Raw genomic sequence first — 10,843 nt, 5'->3', positions numbered from 1 at the left:
CCGCTTCCTATCGCGGTCCTACCGCGGTTACGCCAGGACCGCGGCCAACTAGCCTCTCAGAATCCGCAACAGCCTTCTGCCGCGGTCCGATCGCGGTTACGCCGGGACCGCGGCAGTCCATCTCTAGTTCTGGTTTTGCTGCCTTCGCGTGGTGCACTTAGCGGATATTGTAAGATTGGCCTCTTTTTCTCCGTAATTGATCCCAAAAGTACTCCATAGACTGCTTTTATTGTATATAGCCTGCAAAGCATGAAAAGCACTAATCAGAGCATTTTGTTATCACTTTTTACCATAAAAACTATACAAGAAGGTGGTTCTTTAGAGCCTAATTATAGTCCAATTCACCTATTATCAACTATCATCCTTGAGGAGACGATTGCTCTAGAGACGTCGAGGTACATCTGCCGCGTCCGCAGACCAAGAAGTTCCTTTCTATTCCTGCTTTTAGTATTTAGCCCTTTTGTATTTTTCTGTTCTTATTAGACATTCTGGAGTTAGAGCTATGTAGTATTGATCTTAGCTTGTGATTCATGGGTTTTCGGCTCTTGGATTTATGTATTGGTATTGAGAGTTAAACATGGTGTAAGTCGAGCGGCACATTTAAACACTGTTACTACTTTATTTTTGTTTTAAATTGTTTTACTTCCGCAAATTTTGGTTTTCTTCCGAAAAATAGGCTTACCTAGTCGCAGAGACTAGGTGTCGTCATGATGGTTCACGGAGGGCGAACTGGGGTCGTGACATAACTTTAGGCAGTTGACCTTTATATGACCAATGTCTCCACAATGATAGCAACCATGAAACCCAAGCTTGCACTGACTTGAATGTTGCCACTTACATGTTCCACAAAGACCTCATTGGTGTGAATGTTGCTCAGCCTGACTCTGGCTATGTGAAGATGATGTCCTAAAATTCTAATTCTGGTGAGACTGATTTTCATAACTCTGAGTACATATGAGGGAAGACCCACCACCTGACTGATAACTAGACAGAGCTGGTGCTAATGACTCCTTATTAGAGGAATCCCTTCCACCTCCACTGAATGTACCATTAAACCTGCCCGTTGTTCGAGATTTCTTATTATGCTCTTTTTCTTCTCTCCTTTGTTGTCTGTATTTTTCAAAGTGCTTGGAAAATCCCACAACAGAGGAGAAGGTTGTCATCTCTACTGCTGCAGCTGATGTCGTATACTTAATGTGGTAAGCTAAACCGCCAACAAACCTGCGAATCTTTGTTTTTTCTATCTTAACCCTATGAAGAGCATGCTTAGCCAAGCTTATGAATTCTATGTAGTACTCTTGCACACTTTTATTCCCTTGCTTGAGCTGTTCGAACTCTGTAGCCTTAGCTTCCCTATCCTCTTCTGGGATAAAGTTAGCCATGAAGGCCTCTTCAAATTCTTCCCAAGTAGGCGTACCATCATCTTCATCTCTTTTCTTTTCCCACATCTCAAACCAAACGCCAGCCACATCTCTAAACTGGTAAGCAGTCAGCTCCACAACTTCAACATCAAATGCTTTCATCACTTGGAGGGCTTTCTTGACACCCTCCAGCCACAACATTGGATCTTCATAAACTATAGAACCATGGAACACTAGAGGATTCAACTTTAAAAATTCATTCACTCTTGAGGACTCAGAATTGTTCTGGCTATTTGATTGAGGTGGAATCTCATCTCTTCTCTCGTTCTGGTTGGCCATGAAGGATTTAAACATTTTCATAGCACTATTGACTACATTAAACATCTGACCCACCTTTGGGGATATAGTTGTCTGAGTCGGAGCTGCTATTGGGGGAGGCACTGGATCCTGAGGTACTTGCTCATCATTATCCACCCGTTATTCACGTTCAACTCGGGGTACTTGGACCCTTTTTGTGGATCTACCCTTCCTTTTCTGAGTTAAAGCCTTCTTAGTTCTTCCTTGAGACACAATAGTAGCAATAGTTTCTTGAGCAGCATTCTGAGTGTCGGTGTCAGAGTTGCGAGTACTAGCCATTTCTGCGAGTTTTGGAGAAACGAATACATTAGATAATTTCTTAGAGGTAGGATCTACTGCACGATCTAAAGTATGAAAAAATGAGATTTTTCCTAAATGCTTGTAGCCTCCTGTTTATAAGTATAGCGTGTTTCATACCCATAAACAAGACTCTACTAACATGGCTTCATAGACCCCTCTTAAACCCGAGGCTCTGATACCAAGTTTGTCACGGCCCATTTTCTGAACAAGTCGGGACCGGAACTCGATAACTAAACATGATTGAGTGAACCATCTCTGCTTATTAAATCTATTATAATTCCAAACTTTATATGCAACAAGGCAATACTCTAACCAAATACTTTTGATTAATTTAAATATTTAAATAAATCAACTCCAAAACTTTATTCGTAGTAACTACTGAATTACTACTAAGTTATTATCAAAAACATCTGAATATTAACCCAACGACTATGTCTATGAAGCCTCTACTGATAAACTGACGCATTGCTCAGGGCATGAGATTTCATGGTCAGTTCTCTAAGTAAACAAAGAAATAGCTAAATAAAAATGACTCTAAGGAATACTCCACGAACAAAAGCGGAGCTCACCAATAGCACTGGAAAGGAGGGAAGTCCTAAACCGTAGCCTGTTCGCCTGCAAAACCGGTTCCTACATTGTACCGCAGACCAACGTAGGTTCCCAAAAGAGAACGTCAGTACCATCCATTGTACTCAGTGAGTCTCAACAACAGGGGACGAAACTTTAATAACATATACATTACGAGCAAATGTTCTAAATGCATGCAAAACATAAAGCTTATAAGAATAATTCTAAAATAATTGCATAATAGCAGTTTGTGAATATTCTAAAGAAGTTCTTTTCTTTTTCTTTCTTATAAAAAAATACTTCACTTTATTCTTTGGGAGTTACAACTATCCTGACTTAATTCTGTCTCAGTCACCGTGTGATCGGCACGGGTTCGATCCCAACCTGATTGAAGGCCCAATCCACGAGGTACCACTCGCTTCATGGTTCTCAGTGCTTATGTATCATAGCTTATCATGACTAAGTAAATTCTTAGCAACGAGACCATCGGCTCGTGTGCTCCCTACTTTGGCACAAGTAGTTTCAGGAAGTCAACGCCTTGGTCAGGACCCTCGGCCTGGACAATGACCCCTTCTCAGAATATAGGATACTCCCAAAATCTTTTTTTTCTAAAACTTCTTCTTGTGACTTTTCAAGTCTAAATCTTTTCTTTATAGAACATCATGTACATGCTCATGCTGGTATCCTTAAATATAAAGCATGGCATAAGAATGAAATAAACATATAAAAGTGTTTCTAAAGATTCTTACTTCTTCATAAATTTTCAACATGAAAATAGCATATAAGAATAACACAAAAATCTAAAAATTTATACACATATCATAATAAATCATTTAAACTTTTGCTAGAACAATTCTAAGTTAATAGGTACTCACTCGCTCCAATTAAGTAAATATAAACTCTTTTAAGCAATTCATCAAACACTTTGTATGCGTAATTTTGTGAGTTAAACTACTTTAGTAAATGGTTATATCAACTCACCTCAAAACTCCTTGAGCCAATACGTAGACCCCAGTCCAATTTATACCCGTCAAACAATTGATTCTACAACAACCAGTGCGTTTTAATTGATTTCAAAGTTTCACACCTAAACATGAAATTTGATGTTGATATAGAGAAAGAAGGGAATTAACTATTCAATTCTTACCTATTACTACTGTAGGATAATTGACAATAGGGAATTTTTCATACCTGAGTTTAAGAATTACTAATTTGTAAAGAACCCTAGAATTTTCGTTGCCTGCCCGAAGAGTTCGCTGCCTCTGTTTCTGAGCAAACAGAATATAAATTTTGTTTTGTTTTTGCAAGGCTATTAACGCATGTTGCAATCCTATTTTATTTGGTCCAACAGGCCTTTATGGACTTAGCTTGGTACGCTTCTTTTATTTATTTATTTTTTACTTAACTAGTATTTAATTATACCTACTTTTAATAATTAGAAATATTAAAATTATTAATATTTCCCTAATTGTATATCCAATTATTTATAAATAGAGAAGTAACTCAAAATCAATCACAAGGGTTTAAATTCGTATAGAAGTATAATTTGAGATAAAAAAATAAATAATTAAATTCTATATTTAGCGTGTCTTGAAACTTTTATATATTTGAGGAGTGTTACATTAAGCGTTCCAACCTCTTTGTCGACTTGTTTTTTATCTATTTCTATTCCCTTATTGCTTCAATGTTTGTCTTATGTTGTTCCAAGTGCTTGGTAGTCAAATTCGAAGACCTTTACGCAACCTCTTTTACTTTACCTAAGCTTCGGCCTTTTCGTCTTTGATCCTTCCTTTTAGCTTGATCCCTGGTTATGTCATCTTCTAGCCATGATAGGTAGTAGTACATATGTCCAGCATGGTACCTATCGGGCTTTATAGTCTCTCCATCTACAATGATCTTTTGGTTCCACATATGATGAGCCTCGAACTTGAACGGAATGACATCCTCTTTAAAGTCGGCCTTGTATGAGTCATGTTGGCTACCTGGGGTATAACATGTTTCCTTCCAGCTTGCCTCATTATTCTTTTTGGAGCATAAAGGTAATTGTCTCGCAATCCAATCAATACCAAATAGGTAGCCTTTTTGGACCGAATTATGAACTCTTTGCTGGGAAACCACTCGAACATCCAGTGTACCTGTTCGTCAGTTAGATTGCTGAAAAGGCGTACCCATCCTTCAGCATTTGCATGCTTTGCAAATCTTTTAGGAGCGAATGTCAATCTTCTTTGGATGATGACTGACAATATAATCATTTAATGGCCTACAAAGGAACTCTTGACGGTAGTTTCCTCTTTGGAGATGTTCTAATAATCAAACCTGTAATAGAAGATTGCACCCCTCAAAATATCCAGCCTCATGCTTGCATCGGTCCAAGGCTCGGTACATCTCAACTAATATCATAGGAACAATGGTGTAGTTTTGTCCCTAGATTTCTTCCATCATGGTCCTGGCGACCATGGCTAAACGAGTGTGAATTTTCCCTCCTTGCATTGGGAAAATCGGCAAACTAGGAAACAGACTATGAAGGCATAAGCTCGACGATGAATCCATCCAACAAAGGTGATGGCAAAGTCCTCATGATACAAGCGGTATGATTTTCTATGTCCATACCGTCTGTACAGAAAGTCAAAGGTAATGTAGGACTTCTTCAAGTAACCCAACTTATCATTCTTCTTGAACTCAACCAATTTTAGAAAACCATGAGGTGTACGGTTTTCTGGCACAAACAAACCCGGACTCTCCCATGGATATTTGGCGAAATCCCCAATTTCTTCAGAAAGAGGGGTCATCTCCATATTTCCAAACCGAAAGACGACCCTCTTTTCATCCCAAAACATAGTGACTGCCTCAATTAGTTCTCTACTGGGCTGGATGTCGATCAAGGATGGTAAATTACCCAGTACTCTTCTTACATGATTCTTGTCACATAGTGGGAGGTCGTTCCACAAATCAATCAGTCAGAGATGTTCTGGACCATGTTGAACCTGGGAATTTCGTACCTTATTTTCTGCATCAAATAAAAGTGTTAGCCCTTCCCCCTCCTGAACTGATTAATTACGCGATAACAATCAACACATTGGCTAATCGAAGTTGAAATAAAATCCAGAATTTTCAAACTGAAAAAAGTCGAGACAAATCTAGTAATGAACTTCACTAGGCAAAAGTTTGTGAAAGTTGAAGAATTACGAGCGAAAATCACTACTCACAATTGAATACACATTAAACCGAGTATTTTAATATTTCAATATTTTTAAAGTTTATATATTGAAGTTCTTGCAAATAGTGATGGCTAAACTAGTATTTGTATATATTGGAATTACAAGTTTACATCTTATTGTGTTGACAACATATTTTTACTCAAAGTTACATGTGAAAATTGTTTTTTTAAAATGAAAATTGAAGGTGACAACAAATAAATAAAGACAAGCAACCAAGGGGAGGTCATCCATATAACTATAGGAAATAAAGCATCTGATGCCTCAAAAACTAAAAGAGGGAAACAAGAAATAAAAGTTGAACTAATATTTTGGGCTAACGGTAAAATGATTATTCTATTTTATTGCAATGGATATGTCTTTGCATCACCTTGTATCATAACTATAATACATCAGACTCTTCATTTAGAATCTGAATAATAAAAAACTCCTAACTATTTTTTATGTGAAACGTTGAAGCTTGTATGACTTTTCATGAGGTTCTTTTGCCTATTAATTAATTATATTTTAGTTTTACTTTACCAATTAATCACATCAACACACTCACGCACACGGTATTGCCATTTGGTGATAAGGTTTTAGTGACGATATTTAGTGGCGACACCTTAAATCGCCACAGAACGTCGTCACTAAAAGGTCAACATTTCGATTTTAGGCAGTAGCCAGTTTGAGAGGCAACATTGTATCACTTTTAGTGGCGAATCCTTTTTATGGCGATAAAAGGAGTCGCCACTAAAAGTCATCACTAGAATTGTGTATATGTAGTTTCGGGTAGGTGCGAAATATGACAAAACCTTTAGTGACGACTACATAATCGCCGTAACAGTGGTCACTAAAACGTGAATATATAGATTTTAGGTAGATATCAATTTACGGCAACACTTTTAGTTGCGACTGTAATTGCCGCCACAAATCGTCACTGAAACGTGTATTGGTAAGTCGCTACTATTATATAGGCAACATAAGGCACAACTTTTAGTGGCGACCACCGGAGCGGCCACTAAAAGTTGTCACTGAAAATTCTTCTTCGGAAAACAGCATATAGCAACACTTTTAATGACGAATATAATGGTTACCAAAGAGAGTCGTCATTGAAAATGTTATTTCCTGTGGTGGATATACAGATTTTTGGTAGAGCGCTACTCCGAGAAGCAACATATATACAACTTATAATGGCTACTAAAGTGATCGCCACAGAAAGCCGTCATTGAAAACTGTAAATATATAAATTTTAGGTAAGTTGCTACTCAGAAAAGTGACATATATAAACTATTAGTGGCGATTATAGTAATCGTCACAGAAAATCGTTTCTGAAAAACTTACTTCCTGTGGTATATAGAGAGAGAGAGAGAAGTGTCCAGGAGGACGCTATTTTTTGGAAGAATCGTTTTATCATAGTTCCTCTGGGAATACATCGCAACTTGGACCATTTAAAAATTGCATTCACGAGAGGAACTGAAAAAGAACTTTATGTAATAACTTTGTATTTAATTTAAAAATTATGGTCAACTACTGTATTAACTATAATGAAAAAAATAAACAAAACATCATAATCTCTGAATAAGGAAAGCCATTATCTAAAGGCAGCATTATCGAGTATTGATTCTGAGGCCTAAGATATACCCTATAATCCCTAACCTTTCTTGTAGGGCGGCAAGAACAGGTACAAAGTGAATATTTAATATATGTAATGCCCCTCTTTGCAGATCAGAATATTTGTATATGACGATATATTTTTTTGATTTTCCATTCGATTCCCGATGCCCGCATTAGGATCGACTAAGTCCAGAAAAAATTCAGAAATAGTCAAATTTATAACTAGCAATTGAAAAATAGTCACAGTTTTAAAACTAATCGAAATTTAGCCATTTTTTCATGTAAAGATAAAATCTGAACAAAAACACCTTTAAAAATCCGAAAAAATTCCAGCATAATATGCTGGAGTTCGAGTTCGAATTTTTTACGTATGAGATTCCAGCATAACGTGTTGGAGTTCCAACATAATATGCTGGAAGTTTATACACATGAGCTCCATAATCCATCATATTATGTTGGAACTTTCCTTATGCTGGAGTTCCAACATAATATGCTGGAAGTTTATACGCATGAGCTCCATAATCCATCATATTATGCTAGAACTTTTCTTGTGTTGGAGTTCCAACATAATATGCTGGAAGTTTATATGCAGGAGCTCCATAATCTAACATATTATGCTGGAACTTTCCGCGTTTCAGCAAAATAATGGCTATTTTTCAATGACTTTGTAAACGCTGATTATTTTTCAATTACCAGTTCGATAACTGGTTAACCCGTGCTATTTTCACACTAAATCTGGATCACATAGGACTATAGTGGTTCATTAAATACATATATAATTGAATCAAGTGACTATATCGACCCTTTGTATTTACATTTTGTATGGTTAATATCTAAGCTTACTTTAAAACTTGATCACATCAACTCTAAATTAAGAAACAAAACATACCATTTGCAATGGAATATAATTTTATATAACACCCAAATATACAACTATAGTAAATCCATATAAATAATATTACTATATATAGATAGGTGGGGGAGGTACCTACTTTTTTGGAGTAACATCTTGTCATGTTCTTTTGGGAATACATTCCAAAATTTAAAAATTACATCCACGAGTGGAGCTAAAAGAGAACTTTATGGGCTGCTTTGTGTTATACTAATAAATATTTGAAGTCAAATAACATTAAGGAATTTTATATTCATATACACTATATGAAACTATATTACCCTCCCTACTCAAGTTTTACTATAGTTACATTTTATATACCCAATTACCATTTTAAGAGAATTAATGATAATAATTAGTGTCTTAAAATTACTCTAACATATCTTCCATTCACCCACGTTTCTCTCTCCACATCCCACCTCCCTCCCCCACGTATCCTGCACAAAAGAATATCAATTCCACCATTGACAACCATTAAAAAGCTTTGAAGCTTTGAATTCGAATTTGGGTTTTCAAAAGACATTGTTTGTTTGAATTGGATGTTGTTGCAAAGAATTGAGAATTCTCTCTATGTCTCTCTCTATCTCTCAATCCCTAATTTCAATAATATAAAGCAAAGGAAAAGAGAGCAGCAATTCCACCATTGACAGCCATTAAAAAGCTTTGAAACTTTGAATTCGAATTTGGGTTTTTAAAAATCATTTTTTGTTTGGATTGGATGTTGTTGCAAATAATTGGGAATATGATTTGGAGTTTATATCTCAATTTTGAGGGGTTTTGGTGAAGATTAGACTTGGTTTTGGCTGAATTTCATATTGAAGAAATGACATACAGTATACTGCAGAAATTGTAGAAAAATTGTATTATATTGTTTATATATTTTTCTTTTATTTATTTAACTATTGTATGAAAGTTGAACAACATTGTATAAAAATTATATTTAAGTTGTATGATATTATAGTTGTATATAATTGAGTAGAAATAATGTATGAAAATTGTAAATAAGTTGTATAATATATAATTAGTTGTATGAAATTTATTTTTACTATGTATAAATCAGATACAAAAGACATATTGTATAAAATTTGTATTTAAGTTGTATGTTATTATAATTGTATTTAACTAGGTAAAAATAATGTGTGAAAGTTGTAAATAAATTGTATAATATATAATTAGTTGTATGAAATTTATTTTTAAGGTGGATTGTATATATTTTGATCTAAGTTGTAGATAAGTATTGAAATTGAAATTTACAGAAGCTTCATCCAAGTTGTAGATAAGTATTAAAATTGAAATTTACAGAAGCTTGATCCAAGTTGCTAGAAAGCATCCTGATAGAAGGTGAAATTGAAATTTACAGAATTCTAACCAAAAAATACAACTTTCGTCGCAGACAAGAAGAAAAAACAAAGGAAATTAATCAACACTTGAAGAAATAGTTATTTAGGCTATTGTTTAGTTTATTTTTTTTATGATCTTACATTTACGATATTATCATGCCGCTAGCATCTGTGGAATATATGTAATACTTACAGTTATTTAGCAATCAGTTCATGAACAAATAAGTTTACTGAAATGTGAGGATTTATCATGAAACTAAGTTTACAATTGTTGAAAAATATGGAAAGAGAAGAGGAGAAAAAAAAATAGTGTAACTAAATCCCTTAATTGAAGGCACTAATAATGGATTGGGAGTCTTTTCAGGTGGAATGTATATATTTTGTAAACAAAACTTGTGTAGGTAGGGTAATTTACTAAACATGAACATTTAGAATAATAAAATTTTCAATAATGTATAGGAACGAAAAAATTCCAATAATTAATTAATATTTTAAAAAAGATGGGAGACAAAAACATCAGAATCTTATAATACAGAAAGCCAATGTCTAAACTCAGCTTTATTTTGTTTTGATTTGAGGGCCCTAAATATGTCATATCGGACGGCAAAAGGCACAAAGTCTTGCATGATTTCATCTAGATTCCCTCTTTGCGAATAGGAATAGGAATCATAGGTTATTTTAAATTTATTTTTGTCTTCATATCTAACACTATGGTAGTTTCTGTTCCATATCATTGAGTTGGGTGATCTTGTCATCACTAATCGGACCATGACTTCTGGTCTCGCCGTTTTTCGATTCAGTTAACGGTTACGGTTCGATTTTGAACAGCCCTACCTCTAAGGCAAGCACGTTTGCCATTGCACTAAATAGAAACTTACTTTATGTCGCTGAGATTTATATAAATTATATATATATATATATATATAAAGAGAATCACTTTTATCCGATTAGTACAAGAATTATCTTTACTTATACGACTTAGATATCTAAAGTGATTCTGATTTGATACGAGATCGATGTTGTAGGATCTTTTTTATATAATCCTACATAATCTCAAATTTTACCAATTAGTAATATAACACAAGCAAAAGTTCCTAGATTATTCAATTGAACCCCATTTGTACTATGAAGCTTCATCTCTGCTTGTGTATTTTAATTTTTTTTATCTTACTTGCTTTTTCGCCCGATTTCAATGTTTTGTTTCGAACTTAGAAC

Source organism: Nicotiana tabacum, chromosome 16 (assembly GCF_000715075.1).
Source record: "Nicotiana tabacum cultivar K326 chromosome 16, ASM71507v2, whole genome shotgun sequence".
Classification (NCBI taxonomy): domain Eukaryota; kingdom Viridiplantae; phylum Streptophyta; class Magnoliopsida; order Solanales; family Solanaceae; genus Nicotiana; species Nicotiana tabacum.
Note: the sequence above shows the minus strand (reverse complement) of the source record.